The sequence below is a fragment of the Phocoena phocoena genome, chromosome 17 (genome assembly GCF_963924675.1).
Source record: "Phocoena phocoena chromosome 17, mPhoPho1.1, whole genome shotgun sequence".
Classification (NCBI taxonomy): domain Eukaryota; kingdom Metazoa; phylum Chordata; class Mammalia; order Artiodactyla; family Phocoenidae; genus Phocoena; species Phocoena phocoena.
This window is the reverse complement of record NC_089235.1, coordinates 8,509,363-8,528,740: the sequence shown is the minus strand read 5'-3', so window position 1 is coordinate 8,528,740 and position 19,378 is coordinate 8,509,363.

The window sequence follows — 19,378 nt, the reverse complement described above, 5'->3', positions numbered from 1 at the left end:
GGACTCTCAACCACTGCGCCACCAGGGAAGCCCTCAAAACCATTTTTCGTGCTATTTCAGGAAAGAAAATAATTCTGAACATCAGAGAAATGTTTTTATTGGCACCAGAAGCATCACCTCAAACCCATACGATGTAGGCCCTAAAGCTCTTTTAAAATTGTATTTCTTGCGAGTGCCATGGTGGCCTAGTGGTTAGGATTCCCGGCTTTCACTGCCGGGGCCCGGGTTCAATCCCTGGTTGGGGAACTGAGCTCCTGCAAGTTGCACGGCCAAAAAAAAAAAAAAACCTTATATTTCCAATTAGGAAATCAATAACCATAACACATACGTAGTTAAGTTGATCTTGGTCTGAAACTTGCCTTCTTCAATTCACTTAGAAGCCCTGTATGTCATGAGAGGGCTCTAGTGATTTATTTTGTCAAAATGACCTGAAATCATCTCTTTCACTAACACCACCTCACAGATTTAATAAGCAAAATGCATAAAAACCACAATCAGTGACAATGGTCAGAACAGAGTTAACTTGTGCTAGTAATTTGATTCCTATATAGAGTAAGTCAGTTTTAAAAATAATAGTTTAAAATAGTGTATGATTCCACTGACATGAGGTCCTAGACAAATTCACAGAGACAGAAAGTAGAATGGTGGTTAGCAGGGGCTGGGGGCAGGGTAAATGGCGAGGTTTTGTTTTACGAGTATAGTTTCAGTTCAGGGTGATCAACAGTTCTGGAGATGGATGGTGGTGATAGTTGTAAAACAATGTGAAGGTATTTAACACCATAGAGCTGTACGCTTAAAAATGGTTAAAACTGTAAATTTTGTTATGTATGTTTTACCACAATAAAAAATAAAACTAAAAAAATTCACATTTTAGCTACCTTATTCTCAAAGCAATAATAAGTAACTGGTGTGAAAGGAAGCTGAATGATGTATTCCTTAAGTGAAAGATGGTACTTAGATTTCCAAAGTATATATCTCCCTTCTATTCAGTAGGGTCTATTTTCTTATAGCAAGGTCAACTTTCAGAGTTTTTTAAAAATTACGAACATTTCAGTGGCAAATCTTTCTGTTATTTTTGACAGATAGTATACAAGGTGCTTCCTTAGAGATTTATTTGACCTCTACTCCTGCTCTGTTGTCTTACTTGAAAAGATGTCCCTGAAACCAAACATCATACCATTCCACGCCTAAGAGAAGACAGGTGGAGATCTACCTGTAGAATGTAAATGATTACAAGGAGAAGCTTATAAAGGAGCTAGAATAGCACTGATCAAGACCTGAAATTATATTGTACCTTTGTTTGTTATTTTCTATCGCCTTCACTGCTCCACACACACAAACAAGAATCTGACTTCTGTAAGTACTGAGGTTTTGTCTGTAAAGCTCGCTACTACACCCTAAGCACTTTGTGTGGTTCCTGGAACATATTAACTGATTGGTAACCATTTGCTTAAAGAATGAATAAATGGAGAAAATTGATGAGAAGTCTGGGAATTTGAAGGTACCCGAATCCTGTCAAAAGATCATATTTCTAGTAATTTTTTGGCACACTGTCAATTTAGTTGTGCAATCTCAGGCACATCCCCCAACTCTCTGGGAACCTATATCCTTGTTTATGGAAGGAAATCCAAGTTTCTTCCAGCTGCACTATTCTGTGATCTCATCCTGTCTTCACTAAGGCCCTAGAAAGGGAAGCATCGTATCATAGAAGTTGAATTCCCAGAATGGTACAACTCCTCCCTAAAAGAAAAAAAAAAAAATCTACAAAAATTCGTAGCAGATATTTATTAGATAATGTAAATGTCAAGACAAAAGTACTAAAAATGGTAAATGATCACTTTACCATAGTCAGGCCAAGGCCCTAAATCAGAAATGAACTTGGCCTGTTAAAGAAACAGGAAAAAGGTCGATGTGAGTTGAATAAAGTTTGGCGGGGGGCGGGATGGAGGTCAGACAGGAGGAAAGCAGGGGCCTGATCCTACACGTGTAGGAGTCTGGTTTTATTCTAACACGGGTGTGAAGTCATTTAAGCAGAAAGGAGCATGCTAGACCCTCTCCATCTTTATCTCATCTCTACTTTTCAGTGTTGGTTGGTCTAGTTTTCCCCTGCTAAAACTGCGCTGCTTCCTAGGGAAAAGACCTGTCATTGGCCAGAGGGCCTTGGCTCTGTAACTCGATGGCTAGTGATGTAGGCATGTCACTTAACCACTGAAAGTCTCAGTGCCTTCACTTTCTAGACAAGGAGATAATAAGGGTATCCGGGATTGATTTGCATGTGAAATTAAATCTTCCATGAAAGCTTGGATAAGGAGTGACACAGAGGAGGCACTTTCACAGTTAGCTTTAGTATCATAAAAGCTGTATCTTAAAACAGCCGTCCCCAACCTTTTTGGCACCAGGGACCGGTTTCGTGGAAGACAGTTTTTTCACAGATGGGGGTGGGGTGGGGGGAGATGGCCTAGGTGGTAACGCAGGCGATGGGGGGCGATGGGGAGCGGCAGCTGAAGCTTCATTCACTCGCCAGCCGCTCACCTCCTGCTGTGAGACCTGGTTCCTAACAGGCTGTGGATCTGGGGGTTGGGGACCCCTGTCTTAAAAGACTGAAAAATACATGTATTAGAATGTAACTGATCTCTGGATAAGGCCTGATTTTCTAAACACACTAACAATAAAGGAAACCACAAAGGAAATATATGCAAATTCCACAGGTGATTTTAACAAAATTTAGAAATACTTTAGGGCTGATATATCCAGTTGTCTACATTCTACGCTCTACAATCCCAGGGAACAACGAGCAACAGTACATCTTTATTAAATGATCACATTAAAATAAAATCTAAAAATAAGCTGGGTTTAAAAATGAAACAAATATAGTAGCCAATACCATACTATTTTAGAAGTTCTAGGGAATTCCCTGGCGATACAGTGGTTAGGGCTTGGCGATTTCACTGGGGGGCCCTGGTTCAATCCCTGGTTGGGCAGCTAGGATCCCACAGGCCTCTCGGTGCACCCAAATTTAAAAAAAAGAAGAGTTCTTGAAATAAAAAGGATAAATCTTCCAGCTGTCAAAATGGCAAAGGTAAAATGCTGAAGAAATTGCAGTGAGATGGAGACTCATATCCCGCTGTCAGTGTGAAGTGTGAATTGGCTTACTCCTTCCAAAAAGAAATTTGGCCGAATGTATTAAGACCACTAAAATATGGGTATCCTTAAACATGAGACTTCTATCCTTAAACATGTCCCTTCTAAGAACATCGGAGTTTACCGTACAGAAAGAATCATACTTATCCACCAAGACTGATGTATAAAAATATAAATCAGGGTGAAAAATTAGAAACTGCTTGAATGGCCACAATAGCAGATTGATTCAATAAATCATGTTATCTTCATTTGCAATAATATTCTTAGAAAAATACCTAATTGGGCTTCCCTGATGGCACAGTGGTTGAGAATCTGCCTGCCAATGCAGGGGACACGGGTTCGAGCCCCAGTCTGGGAAGATCCCACATGCCGCGGAGCAACTGGCCCCGTGAGCCACAACTACTGAGCCTGCGCGTCTGGAGCCCGTGCCCCGCAACAAGAGAGGCCGCGATAGTGAGAGGCCCGCGCACCGCGATGAAGAGCGGCCCCCGCTCGCCGCAACCAGAGAAAGCCCTCGCACAGAAACGAAGACCCAAGGCAGACAAAAAAATAAATAAATAGCGTTCCCTTTAAAAAATATATATATACCTAATTGCGTGAGAAATTACACACAATTTAATATTAAGTAAAACAAAGATTTTTTTTTAAACTATGTGCGGCGTGACTCCAGTTGAGAGGCTGAGTGTCAGGAAGCACACAGGAGCACGTGATGGTGGGTGGCCCACCACTGCACCGAGAAGCAGAGAAAACCCACCTACCCAGAGAACTGGCTGGAGAGAACCAAAGCAGAGCCTTTCTGGGTTACCCCCAGCTCGAGTCTGTTGCTGGGGCCCGGCAACAGCCATCACCTTTGCTCTAGGAGCCAAGCTGTAGCCTCTTAATGAAGCATCTCTTTGTGGGGAAAAGAGAAGGAAGGAAAGAAAGAAGAAAACGAGAGGAAGGGAGGGAGCGAAATGTTCACGGTAGGGCCTTTCTGAGTGTTAGAATGACAGGAAACTGTTGATTCCCTTTTTTTATACCCACGGCACAGTCTCGGATGATCTCACAGCTTCTTCATTACACCCGCTCAGATCTCTAGGACCCCCTGCTCGGACAGGAAGTAGTGTGGGACGGGATAGGAAGAACCCTACAAGTTAGGATCTGTCAGATCAAACCAGTCATTAAAGTGCCTCTTTAACTCATCTAGTCTCTGCCCGAATGACCCAGGTAAACACTCAGCGCTTTGGAGTTCTGTCCGACTCCCAAGACTGCCTGCCATCAGGTCCCATCATCTATCCTGATGCTCCCGGAAGGTCAGCCGCATGGCCTCTGGGCCTCACCTGTCTTTGAGTCCATCTGCCTTCGGAGAGGGGAGGGACCTGGTTCTGCCGTTTGTCTCGAGTCTGCAATGTCTCTGAGTGTTGAGCTTCTTGGGTGTGACCGCGGGTCTCGCTCCCCTTCGGGCCCTCCAGCAGCTTCTCAGTTTTCTAAAGGATCCCATCAAACCACTGCCCCCTGGACAGGCTGCTCCACCATGGTCTGTCCGAAGGTTCCCAGAGTTTTGTCAAAGCTGGGAGAGGAGTCACTTTACCTCTCTAGACCTCGGCACCCTCAGCTCTTAAATTACTAATTGAACAAGTTTGAAAAAATGGCCCCTGAGTCCATTTTGGCGTCCAGCTCAGTGCCATCAAGAGTTTCAGAACTTCTGTCTCCATGGACCACCTTGCTCTTCCATTTCCCCCCTTACTGGCATTTCCAAACAACCTCCTAAAAACGGACTGCATCATTCTGGCTGGGGGCTTGCTGCCTAGGCCAGCTCCGACTTTAATCTGATAGAATCCTCTTAGGTCTGGCACAGAGCCTGGGCTAGTTAAAAATATTCCCTTTTGCCTTACTGATCATTTGTCCCATGGATATATTTCTCTTAGGGACTTCATATAAAGGAATGATTACTTGAAGGCAGGATTTGAGAGTTTCTGGGTCCTCTGGCCACATTAATAACATTTACTTATACTGTGTTCCTCCACCAGTTAATTAATTCTCTCCACCAGTGTGGAGAGAACAGTGTTGAGGAGGCAGGTTTCGGCTCCGCTGACCCCTCACAGGCTAAGTGAGGGCTCATCCATTTGAGCTGATATCCCCCCTCTGCCCCCTGCACAAGCTGTGTGACCCCGGGGAAGTAACTCAGCCTCTCTTGGCCACCATTTCCTCATTTGTAAAAGGAGGTCAGTGAACTAGATGATCTCTACCATCCTTTCTGTTTAGAAGCCTGTAATCCTTCTCGTTTTTGTAAGTGAAGCCCAGCTGGATCTAGGCCCTGGGGAGCTATTAAGGAACAGAGCAGGTGCTGAACGCTGGGAGAAGAGATGGGATTTCACGAAAAGAAAAAGCTGTCCGCCAAGGAACGATGCCAGGGCTGCATTTGTGAAATTTTACTCTGACTCCAGAGGTCTATGCTTGGTTGGATTTCTGGGTCCCAGAGGGATGTCTGAGCAAGTGGCAGGGGCGGGGGACATCGCGCCCCCACAGGCCACATCTCAGAAGGAGGTCTTCTACCCGCTCTCACTCGGGAATCCCTAATTGCCTGCTGTCGCCACGTCGACTGCCTTCCTGTAAACACTCCTCAGGCAGACTTCGCGGCTCTCTCCCACCCTTTCTTCCTCAGGCTTGAGGATTGGCCCTTCCCCGCTCTCGTGCCCTTGGCCTACGTGCTGTTCTCTCCCTGCCCTTGGCCCTGGCGGCACATTGCCTCATGTCAACCCTGGGTCAGCACAGCCGAGATGAACGGAGGGGAGCTTGGCTCAGGTACCGGGACTTACGCCAGAGCCAACTCATTCCCGACCGGTTTTCCTTCCTCACCGACCATGGAAAGTGCTCCAGCAGCCTCACAGAAGATCCTGACATCAATAGCACATCTCAGCAGATCAGACCCCAGCCTCTGATTTCACCGGTCGGAAACCTGACTACTGGGAGTGCCAGGCCCCGCTGACCGCGTGCCAGAGGGCACATCGCCATGTTGACGGGGCTTCTGGCTCAGGGGCAGGACTGAAAACAAAGAAGGAAAGTCTCAAAAGATCCTGGCCCCAATGGTCTTCATTCCTAGCCACAAGAAGTGGTTGGTACGTTCTGTTTCAGCTTCAGGACACAGAATGTGCCAGAGAACAAGGCAGTCGTATATTAACCTTCAAGTCAAATCATCTGATATTTGTGGGTTCCGACATCCTTACAAATGCAGGCTGTCTCTGGACACCGCTGGTGGAGATCAGCCTGGGAAGAGGAACTGTGCGTAGACAAACCAAAAACTCTCCTTTCCCCCCACGCTCCTCCTCTCCACTTTCTAGAAAATCTTGCCCTCAAAATTTATAATTGCTTCTTTTCATTGAAAGACATGTTCAGAAGCTTTGAGAAAATAAAATGGTGAGTTTTGCTAAATTTGAATAAAACAAAACAAAAACTACAAAGTGTGTCCACTCAAGTTCCATTTTCTTGAGCTTTAATCATAGTTATTGATAATAACACAGAACTAGGTAAATGCATCTGTGATTTGAAATTCTTGCCTCTTGAGACCATTAAAAAAAGAAGGCAGAGGGCATTTCAGTGCAGCTCTGCTGGGCTTCTGTTGGAATCCTCTATCTGTGGGTCATTTCTCTGTTCAGTTTGGGGGCTGCCACAGATCCTCCAGCAACTGGAGCATTTTTGTGTTCTGCTCACGTGCTTGGATTTTAACCTTTGAAACCTTTACTCTACAATCTAAACAGTAATTGCTTACAGGACAGTCGAGTCATTGAGATGCTCTTTCCACAAATTCTTTTAGTGCTTCCCTCTACCCAGCTCCCTAGGCTTTCTATTTAAGTGGCTACCAGATCCATCTATGAGCTGCAATTAGATTGGTCATTTAAAAGCAACACTCGGCTTACTCCATTTAGGGCCACAATGATTATTCTGAAGTGACCTAGAATTGCGTGTCCCATGCAGAGAAAAACACCTGCTCCTTAGAGATCTAGGGTAGAAGAGAACCACAGCAGCGATTCTGTCGGCTCTGATTTTGTTTTTTTAAAGACCTAACTATAAAAACTAGCAAAAATTGCACCATTTATGCTGAAGTCTGTGAGCTCTGAACACCCCTGTTTTCCTGCCGAGACCCACGTCTGCTAAGCTGGTAAAGACTTGGGCAGTATCACAAGGGTTACAAGTTTACATCCAAGGCCAGAGACCAGGGACTGATCCCTGGCTTGTCCTTGTCTACCCGTGTGATTTGGGGCAAGTTATGTATACTTCTAAGCTTCAGCTTTCTCATCTGAAGAAACTGAGGATAATCAAAGTATCCAATCACGCAGGGTGGTTGTGAGGATTAAATGAGATGGTGTGTATAAAAGTGACAGAAACTCTTAATGTATACGCCCCATCTTGTTCGACTCTCCCTGGCTTAGGGGGACTGGAGATACATTTCTGCTTGTCCACAACTTGAGAACAGGGTCATGTGTCTACACGCTGCATACCCTGAACTCCTAGCCCCAAATCTAGCATATAAAAAGTCCCTGCAAATATGAACAATTATTATTCATCAGAAATGTGTTGAGGATACCACGTCCCACCTGATCCTCATTGACTTCTGTTTGTGAAGGTTATGCCTATGGCCCCGAGGCCTCAGACACTGCCTTGCTATTCCGGGCAAGAGTGAAAAAGGCTGTTCTCTCCACTGCGGGAGCGGAGGCAGCCTACAGCGAGCAGTTAGTATGGCCTGTCATTGACGCGAAAGAGTTCTTCCTAAAATGCCAGGATCCCCGAACTCCACCCACGCACTCCGATTCTGTGTGGGACTGCCAGGGGGGCACACTCTCCCTCCTGCTGGAGCAGCTGAATGAGAGCAAAGCTCCAATGTGCTTTGGGCCCCCGCCTGCCTGGACTCAGATAAAAGGCATGTCCACGCTCTGTCGATACAGGTAGGCCCAGCAGGGATAATTCACCTCTTCCTTTGGAGTAATTATCTACAGTTACTTATGCACAGACCTAGGGACCCTGAGCCATGCTGACACTCCAGCAGCAAGGGCAGGACAAAGGATGACAGGGCTCGTCAGACCAGGCCCTGTCCCTCCAGCCAGAATGCCCACACTGTCCAGCCAACCAGGGACAGGATCCAGCCACCCTGGTTCCCCACTCCCTGGTTGAGAGAGACTTCTGCACTAGGGTCAATGATGCCCTGGTGCCGGAGGCCTGAGGTGAGATCCTGGACTAAGAAGCAAGCCATCAGCTCTGCTATCCATCCAACTGCTACCCCTTTCCTCTCCCCTTCCTGAGTTGGGTACGCAGGGAAGAAAAGAGTATCACTTACCCCCAGTGCAAGACTCACACTTCCAACCATTTCCTTGCTCTCTCTGGGGGAATCTTCTCAAAAAGAAAGGGAGAGAAAGTCTCCAAGAAAACCAAACCAAGCACTGGGTGCGCAGAGAGAAGGGCCTGGCATCTCGTTCCGCGAGTGGATGTCAGCCATGCATAGCCCTGGGCAACAGACTGCTCCACCGGCCACGCAAAGAACAGAATGAGGGCGGGGCCAGGGGGAGGGGGGAGGGGCGTGTTTTACCCAGGTTGAACGGACCCCGTGGATGAAGCAGGCCCTTTCCCCAGCCAAGGGGACAGGCTGCCAGGAGAGGAGACCCCGGCTATGAGAGACTGGGGGTCCTCAGCCGGGACAGGCAGCGCTGGTGGCAGGCTTGGAAGAGGTCTGGTTCTGGGAGAAGGGAAAGAGATTAGCATTAAGCCAGAACTGAGTCTGAAGTTTTAAACTAGGCTATACCAACCTAGATTTTTAAATAACTGGAAGTTGTAAAAAGCTATGGGTTCTTCCTGAGACTTCATGAAGAAATGAGAAATGGTTGATGGAGAATGGCCGACAGAAACGATTGGGAGAAAAATAAGAAAATAAGTCCTTTCCATGTCTGTCCTCCACAAAATCTCATACATGTAAATGACAGATATCTAGCAGTCCTGAATACCTCACAATGCAAACGGATTCAGAATATGTAGACACTCCGTAAATTCTCATTTAGCCTTTTGAAATATAAAATGACAAACTCTAGCATAATTTGTCTGGTAGATACACTAATATCTCCTATTTCCTAATTTTTTCACTTAGCAGAAAGAGAGAAACATGTCCGTAATTGCCTCTTTAGTGATTTCCTTATAAAGGTTCAAACCTTTATATGTTCAAATGACTGCTAAGTTGTTTGATTAATTAATATTAGTTGATTAATAAGCAATGGTTTATTAATCAAAGATATTAAACAATTACTATCTTCTTCAGACATGCTAGAAAGTAACCAACGTATTTTACCCTCTGTTAAAGCTTTATGTGGTTATATAATTTTTATATATTATTTTACTTTCCAAAGATTCTAGGAAGCCAAGACTAAAAATGAAAAAAACCCACAAAATTAAGCAAAGAGCTAAAGACATGATCAAATGTGGTTTATTTTAATGCAACCTCTCAGTAAATAATATAATTCATGCTGTTACACTTTGCTCAAGAGGCCCCACTTATCATAGGGCGAGACATGAAAATATTGCCAGGTAGTTGCCATGGTAACTGCTATGTTTTTGATGTTGGGTCAGAAAGTCCAGGGGTAAGGATAGGCAAAGATTGATATTGGGGTTTGGGGAGGCTCTCACTAAGAAAGTTTCTAGATCCATGGATATTCACACAGTAAAGAGACTACGGATTACATCATGGTGGCATCCAAAAACCAACCCAACACTGCAGATCTGGGTTGCAACTCCCATTTAGCAGACTTTCTATGGGGAATGAACCTTTCAAATGAAGGAAACTAGTCTGGGAAAACGTGAGGGTTAAATAAGACTTCTTTTTGACCCAAGCTTCTCATTCTTAAAAGGTCCAAAAGCTTTCCATATCCACAAGAGCCCCAAATGTGGCTGACCCTAATAATAGAAAAACCTCTTCCATATAGATGCCTGGAGGTCCCCGATGCAAACTATACTTTTAAAATTATCCTAAAACTTTTCTCAGGGCTCCTTCTTTGGTTGCTCCATCGACCACAAGGGTCGGGAAGCATCTAACGTTACGGCAGCAAAAGACATACAGGAGGTCGCTCTGACTGCCTCTCCCGTATCTGCCCTTGTACACACCCATTCCTGTGTTGTGAGCTGTGGTGAGGTTTGAATGAAGTGGCCCTGCCCTCATTTCTAGGCATGGGTCCCTACTGGTCTAAGCCAGGTTCTCAAACCTTAATGTGCACAAGCGTCAGCACCTAGAGAGCTTGTGCAAACAGCGTGCATTCCCAGTTTCGGATTCAGTTGTCTGGAGTGGGGCCTGAGAATCTGTATTTCCAGCGAGTTTTCAGGCAATCTGGATGCTACCCAGTTTCCTGTCATTGCCTCCACTGCACTTTAAATAGTACAATAGGTGAATTCAAAAAGCGTTCGTTACACTCAAGAAATGAGAACCCTCTGTGTGCCAAGGGGGTAGGGGAGTTACGGGGTCGATTTACTTTAGAGCAGTGGGTCTCAGCATGGACCACCTGGGGCTCTCTAAAAAAAAGAAAAAACTGAGACCCAGCCCCTACTCTCAAGAGGTTCTAATTTCATTGTTCTGGGGAGGCCTGGGCATCAGTATTTTTCAAACTCCCCCAGAGATTCTAATGCCCTTTTTAGTGGAAGCAAGGGACCCAGTGGACTCTAACAGGGGACCTGGTCCAGCTGGCCCTATGGATTCAGATAGCTTTTAGGGAAGATAGCTTTTCCGGGTCCTGGATCTCCAGGTAAACGGCATTGTCCAGTTTTGCATACTAAGCCACGTGGCTAATTCTGCTCGACCCAAGTGGAAGGTCTGAGTAGATGAACAGGAAAAAGAGAAGGTGAACAAAAATAGCAAATTACAAAGTACACAATTAAGATTAAATAGTAGTGATGGGGCTTCCCTGGTGGCGCAGTGGTTGAGAGTCCGCCTGCCGATGCAGGGGACACGGGTTCGTGCCCCAGTCCGGGAAGATCCCACATGCCACGGAGCGGCTGGGCCCGTGAGCCATGGCCACTGAGCCTGCGCGTCCGGAGCCTGTGCTCCGCAATGGGAGAGGCCACAACAGTGAGAGGCCCACATACAACAACAACAAAAAAAAAAAAAAATTAAGAAATAGTAGTGATGATATCTGCCTTACAGTACACTTTGAACTTGGATACTTACAGCTAATACTTAAGCAACACTTACTGTATTCCAGAGACTATCCTATGCTTTAACTATTACCGAAAGGATTCCTCCTAATAACTTCGATGCTGTCTTTCTCATGATCATTTTCCAGATGAGATTATTGAAGCTCAGAGAGGTTAGTCACAGGCCCAAGGCCACACAGCCAGGGAGTGGAGAGCTGGGATCTAGACCTAGATGGTCTGTGTGATCAACCACTGTGCTAGATGCTGCCCATCTGCTAATATTGACATTTGGAATACTTAACTTATTCACCCAAAAAAGCAAAGCAGAAACTGGCTACACAGTAGTTCCTGTCCGGGGTTAGCACACAGCCTTTGAGAACTTCATCTGTCACTGGCCCCCCCTTTAGTTTATTCCTGTTAGAGAGCTTCCCAGATCTTAGAGAAAAATGCCCTTTTCGGATGGCCCAGCATTCTCCTTGCTGATGTAAACATCAGATAAGAGGACCCATGTGAAGGCTGTTAGAAACGTGCCTGGCACCACACAAATGCTCCACCGCTCAGCTGTGCACTGAATCCCGGGTTTTGCTTCAAGGGGCACGGTGTCACGGGGGCTTCATTTCAGACTCTAGTGGCTTAAATCCCACCATTCTGCCTTGGGCAAGCTCCTTTGTCTCTGAGCCTCTGTTTCTCTACCTAGAAAGTGAACTAACAATGGAATTCAGTAATTAGAGTTATTATGGGGAATAAATGAGAACACAGGTGGGTGCTCAGCATGGGGTAAGAGCCAGCATGGTGAGTGTGAACCTCACCACAGGACGCCTGCTGTTCCTTCTCTGGTTTACAGTCGACCTTGAACAAACATGGGCTTGAACTGGGCTGGTCTTCTTATATGCAGAATTTTTTTCAATAGTAAATACCGGACTATACCATCCTAGATTGGTTGAATCCGCAGATGCAGAAGCACAGATACAGGGACTGACTCTGGGACTTGAGCATCCGCAGATTTTGGTAACCATGGCGGGTCCTAGAACCAATCCCCTGTGGGTACCAAGGGATGACTGTATTTCTGTTGACAATGTCTTGCATAGGAAAAAGATACTTAATAAATGTTTTTGAATAAATTAATGAGTGAGTGGATAAGACAAACCACTTAACTGTTGGTTTTAACTCACTCATTGAAATTCAGGGAAACCAGAAACAGCTGTTTCTCAGAAAAGTCACTTCCCTTTGGAACTAAACACAGAATCCCACAGACCTCAATCTGTCAGGGTACCAGTTTTTTTATCTTCCCACCACTTCTGGTATTCGATTTCTGTGTATTTTCTTTCCAAACAGGAAACACCTCTTCAAACAGGATTTCTCTGTCTTGATCCTTCCTGTCTCATCAGTCTAGTCACTATCTTAGCACAGGTTGGACAACAGCCTTGGTTGGCCAAGCATTTCACAGTTTTAGTACCAACAGTCCTGTGTTCAAGAAAACCTCTCTCACATCACCCTCCTTGGCACCCAGATATCTTTGAACTGTAAAAGCTTAACATTTGGGTACCACGCATTGTAATATAAAATGTCTCAAAATAACTCATTCCTCTGCACCTGACCTTTGTCAACAAACAACATATGCATTCCCTCTCAGTGTCTCGTTTTGGATATGATCACGACGGGAAAAAGGTAAACACGAGAATGAATGTGTCATATTTATGGAAAATAAATACTAATTTTTTGGCAAAAGCCAAAACAGGAATTAATATAAAAAGAATGACTCACATCCCTTCAAGATATTTTTCTTTAAGTTGGATTATTTAAACAGAAGGAAATGTGAGAAAATGCTTATAATGAAGCAAAGAGCATCAAGTTCTCATGAAAATGTAATGGTGTGGTTTCAGCTCAGGGTACATCAAAGGTTTGCTGGAAATGCGATTATACACTTTGCCAGAATCAGATTTTACAGCTGTGGGCCTGATGAGAAAGATTGTAAAATCGCTCACACAAGAAAGGAATAGCAGTTCTCACTGCATCCTTAAAGGGCTAGTTCCTCACAGCCAAGTGGACTTCATTGTTAATGAGAATTCATTCAATATGGCACTGGTCTATGATAGAATCTTGTTTTATAAGGCAATCTGCCTGGATGTTCATCTATTAGTACACAGCTCCGGACACACACGGATGTCATGGGCCTACTGGTAACACTTCGTTTTGTAGTATGCCTTTCAACTACTATCAGAACTTATTTATTGGAACCAGGTGTTGCTGTAATATTGAACTGCTTCTGAAAGGCTAAATTTAACATGGGAGCTGAGCAAGGAAAAACAAGTTTTCATAATATGACAGGTGTTCTTCATGTACGGTAGTCACCCCCTCATCCGCAGGCAGTACATTCCAAGACTCCAGGAGATGCCTGAAGCCGTGGATGGTACCAAACCCTAAATATACCATGTTGTTCCCTACAGATAATACCTATGATAAAGTTTAGTTTATAAAGTAGGCAGAGTAAGAGAATATGCACATTTCCAGCATCACTACTCTTGCACTTTGGGGCCAATGTTAAGTAAAATAAGGGTTACGTGAACACAAGCACTGCCACACCGTGGCAGTCAATCTTACTGGCTACTAAGTGCCTAAAGGAGAGGAATCGCTGGGCAAAGCAATGATTCACGTCCCAGGCGGAACTGAGCGAGATTTCATCACGCTACTCAGGACAGCGCACAATTTAAAACTTATAAATTGTTTATTTCTGGTATTTTCCATGCAATATTTTTAGGCCGTGGATGACCCAAAGTAACTGAAACCATGGAAAGCAAAACCACAGATAAGGGGGGACTCCTGTAATTCTAAAAGCCCAGATCATCAGAAAGGAACCCTCATTATGGAGAATAGTATGGAGGCTCCTTTAAAAACTAAAAATAGAGCTACCATATGAGCCAGCAATCCCATTCCTGGACATATACCCAGAGAAAACCATAATTCGAAAGGCTGCGTGCACCCTGCTGTTCACTGCAGCACTGTTTACAATAGCCAGGACGTGGAAGCAACCTAAATGCCCATCAACAGAGGAATGGATAAGGAAGCTGTGGTACATATATACAATGGAATGTTACTCAGCCATAAAAAGGAACAAACTGATGCCGTTTACAGCAGCATGGATGCAGCTAGAGATTGTCATACAGAGTGAAGTCAGAAAGAGAAAGAAAAATATATACTATCACTCGTATGTAGAATCTAGAAAAATGGTAAACTTATTTGCAAAGCAGAAATGGATGTAGAAAACAAACTTATGGCTACCAAGGTGGGGAAGGGAGGGTGGGATGAATTGGGAGATTGGGATTGACATATATACACTACTATATACAAAATAGATAACTAATGAGAACCTACTGTATGGCACAGGGAACTCTACTCAACGCTCTGTGGTGACCTAAATGGGAAGGAAATCTAAAAAAGAGGGGATATATGCACATGTGTAACTGATTCAGTTTGCTGTACAGCAGAAACTAACTCAGCATTGTAAAGCAACTATACTCCAGTAAAAACTAGTCAAAAAACAAAACAACGAACTCTCATTCATTCCAAATACTTCCCAAAGAGAAACGCATTACCTCAGCTGTGCCATCTTTAGACCGCAGTACCTTCTGATGTCCTCGCTAGACGGACATTAATTCTCATTTTCTGACACCAGACCAACGATTGCAAATAGAACCAGTTACCTTCCCCCCATATCCCCACCAATTTGAGCCTCTTCCCTCCCCAGGCCCAGCGTTTAAATGAGAAGGCGCCACAGTATGGCCTGCATGATCGCCAGTGAAGAGATGATTTTGATCTAACAAGTCCACATGAGGAACACTCCAAAATTATTCTTCACTCTAAATTTTACTGATTTTAAGGGCAAACTGAGTTCTGCCTCAAATCCTGTTACAAGAAGGCATCAAGATGCATGCGAAAGTGGAGAACTTGGTGTTTCCTCACCCATTCACTCTGATCAGGTTAAAACAACACCAGCTATGAACAAAAATAAAGTGCTGCATGTGAGAAATGGCTTCCAATTTTAAGGGCCAAGGCTCAAGCTGAAAAGCTTCAATGATCTTAAGGGTCTGGACATTTTGTTTTCATTTTAAAAATAAAACATTTTGAGTGTCTTATATGTTCCAAGCCAAGAATGCAGTCACTCTTCAAAAACAAAACTTCTGGGCTTCCCTGGTGGTGCAGTGGTTGAGAGTCCGCTTGCCGATGCAGGGGACGTGGGTTCGTGCCCCGGTCCAGGAAGATCCCACATGCCACAGAGTGGCTGGGCCCGTGAGCCATGGCCGCTGAGCCTGCGCGTCCGGAGCCTGTGCTCCACAACGGGAGAGGCCACAGCAGTGAGAGGCCCGTGTACCGCAAAAAAAAAAAAAACAAACCACAACTTCTAATAATACCGTTGAACAATAAATTGTGGGCTGATTTTCCTTTTAAAAGTAACATCTATTCTTCACTAATTGATTTAGCCATATTGAAAAGAGCCACAGGTTTTTAAAAAATTATTTGACCAGATTTTTCTTTTTCATTTCTGGAACATATTAATCTTACTTCAGTAAGCATCTCTGCTCCAGTGCAACACTTGTGAAGCCAAAACAAACCTCGAGCTTATCTGCACTGTAGTCAGAGTTAGTAGTTATCACCCATGTATCTCAAATTGGAAATTCATGATTCTCCTTATTAAAACGCTTACAGGAAATGTCTTGAGAACTAAGCAAAGATGGCCGTTTAGGGATAGTAGTAGAAACCCAATTGGTTACACCATCTCTCATGGTAGAACTGGAAATAGTGGACATGATGTTTTCCTGTGCATTACATTTAGCAATTGCTACCCAGGAGGAAGCACTACCAGGACAGGCAAATGCATCCTGGGGATTAGTGATAGCCCAGGGGTTGCCAAGGGACTGAGTTGATGACAAAATTCCATTAATTCCAACTAGTCATTTTGCCCTAGGATGTGCTGTCCAGATAAGTAGCTCTGACTATTTGTAGCGCGTGCAAATAGCCTGAAATACACACACTGACTTACAAAATACATTCCCCTCCAGCCAAAATAGGATTTTTTTTTTTCTTCTGGTTCAGGTTTCATCCTAGTGGTTCAATACCTGTAAAACTGTAAAGGGAACTGTGATATGAGTTTAGAAGAATCCCTTCAGAGTTGAAACTGCTTTACCAGGATTTGAGAATCCAGCGGAAACATCTCGCTTTCAAATCCCAACATGTTCAGCACATTGGAACAAGAGCGCCAAAGATTTCACTTACCAATAACAACGTGTGATATTTTTTAACTCGTTTCTCAGGATTTGACAAGTATAAATGATGGTCGATCCTAGTTCATAACCACTAGGCATGAAGGTTTCATGTTCCTTTTTTTAAGCTTCTGTTTTCAAAACTATAAAATTACTCTGGTAAAACACAAATATGTATTTCTCCCAAAGTTATAGATGAGAATTCACGGTGCATTTACAGAGGATTAGAAAGCAAATGTCCCGCAGTCTGGTTAAGGACCATCTCCTCCCATCTCCCCGTGCCCTCACCCTGTCCTGTGACCCCACTGAACATGAATTAACCACATCGAGAGAGGTGCTCTGTTTACTTGTTCATCTCTCCCACCTACAAAGACTGTGAGCTCCTGAGCTCAGCCGCTGTCTCTTGTTTGTTTGTATACCATCTAGTGCCCAGCCCATGGCCTGGCAAGTAATAGGTGCTTAATTAAAGCACTGAACCACGAGGCGAATATAGTCAACCATATTCTAACAGAGAAGCTAAATGGTGACTTGAGGCATAATTTTGGTCCAAAATGCAGTACTCGCAGCATTTATACTTTAGAAGAGGAAATGTACTTGAGCATTTCTCGCAGGCTACTTCCTTCCACCATCTGGTGTTACTTTTCTCCCTTTAACACCAAATAGTCTGCACTATTGATACTGTGTATAAAATAGATAACTCATGAGAACCTCCTGTAGAGCACAGGGAACTCTACTCGATGCTCTGTGGTGACCCAAATGAGAAGGAAATCCAAAGAAGAGGGGAGATATGTATAGGTAGAGCTGATTCATTTTGCTGTACAGTAGAAACTAACACAATATTGTAAAGCAACTCTACTCCAATAAAATTTTTTTTTTAAAAATCCACCAGTCTGTTAGGAAATATAAAGGGGGGCAAATGGCATTGTAGCCCCCTTCATTTGGCCCCTGCCGTGACTTTCTTGTGATTCGTGGGGGATACATACTTTGGTGAACGAGAAACATCTGAAACCCCAACTCTCCAACCTGTAAATATGAGGGACTTTCTGCAAATCAAGATCAAATCCACCTACACTGATGAGATGCTATTTAACACAACTCTTGGAAAAGGGAAAGAAAATGGTAGAAAAGCCTCAGAAAAGGTAATGAAAAGCTCTAGAGGAGCTGAGATTTCAAGAACTTGAGATTAATTAGGATAGTGTTTTAGAAAAGAGAAGGTGGGAAAATCTAGATCCGGACAAGTGATGAGCAGACATTTTTGCGTGATGGACAATTAAGGAAGGTTAACGATGCTGAAATCTGTGCTTTTGTTTTGAGTTAAAACATATTTAGAATAGCCTGGAGGTGGAAGGTACATGTTTCTAAAGATTGTGTCCTGACATCACAGAAGAATGCCAATGAGAACCTTGCCCTAATGTCATAGGACCTGGATGCTAGAATGCCAGCACCCAAGCCAGGGCCTACGTCAGGGCAGAGGCTGGCTGCTTTGTGCACGTCCCAGTAGAGACAGAAAACTGGATTCAAATCCTTATTACGTCTACAACATCTGTCAAACTCCCTTGGGTAAAATACTATTTCTGAACGTCCATCTTGCAATCCTGTTTTGAGGGGTGATAAAATCCATCTGGTTTCCCCATCTTGATCCCCACAAATCAGCCTCTTTTCTCTATTTAAGCACATTAATGTTACACTGTTGGTGGTCCAGAGCCCAGCTCCTAAGGCAGCGTCGCTGTCTTTGTGGGGAAGCTGTAAGGTGGATGCTAGCTAGCACGGTCTGCTAAATTCCATCCTCCAAACAGACCAGAGGGTGGAAAGGCCAGGCAGGTATATTTAGAGAGCAGACTGGCTTCCAGCGCACGTTTGTGGCCAGCGAGGCGAAGGCTCTTGGGGGGATCTTCCAAGCTAGTCCTAAGGATTCTAGACTCGCAATCATATTCCCTTGACACCCAGTTTTTGTCACGTGACCATGAGACCCTTATGAATTTAAACAGTAAGGAGCCAGCGCTAACATTTAATCTACTGCCCTGTGAGACAAGCCAGTATACCCTCCAGTTACGGGTGCTCTCCATTAGCGGGACTCTAAATTCAGCGTGATGGTAAAGGACCATCAAGCCCCAGGGCAGGCCTACCAAGGGGAAAGTAAAGGCCAAGGGGATATTTTCTATGTCCCCCAAATCCTCCTGTGCTGGAATCTGACTCACAAACTCGGATTGAGTGTCCACTATCCAGTTTACATGTTCACGCACCTGGGAAGGACCCAAGAAGTGGAGTGAACAGGGGGTGGAATGACTCCGAGGCAGGAGGAGAGCGAGATCTGTTGACCCCAGGTCAGCTCCCTGGGTAGAAACAGCACTCACATTCCTCTCCCCAATGGCACAGCCATGGGAGCTAGTTCCTTCCCCAGGTCAGCCTCGATTTCCCTTGACAAAGTCATAACTGTCATTCTGAAGGCATGTACAATTTTTTAAAGTTGGAGGACAACTGAGCTCTCTCATTGTCAATTGAATTCCACCTGTCTTAGCAGTGATTTGGAAACTTAAGTGAGTAGGATGGCACTCAGAAACACACACACACACACACACACACATACACACAAGCACTTTCAATTTCAATGCTATGAGTTCAACATCTTTGAAAAAAAGGGGGGGATATGAGGTTTCCAGGCCTCTTCTGGCTAGGATCCTATAGGTAAATGAAAAGCCAAGTGATTCTTCTCCATAATCATAGTTTTTTTAAAAAAAAAAAAGACCTTGACTAAACTTTACCTTTGATCATTGGTAAACAAGCTAGCTCATGAGGCTGGCCCAATATAATGAGTTTTAACTCACAGACTGTCAAGTTCA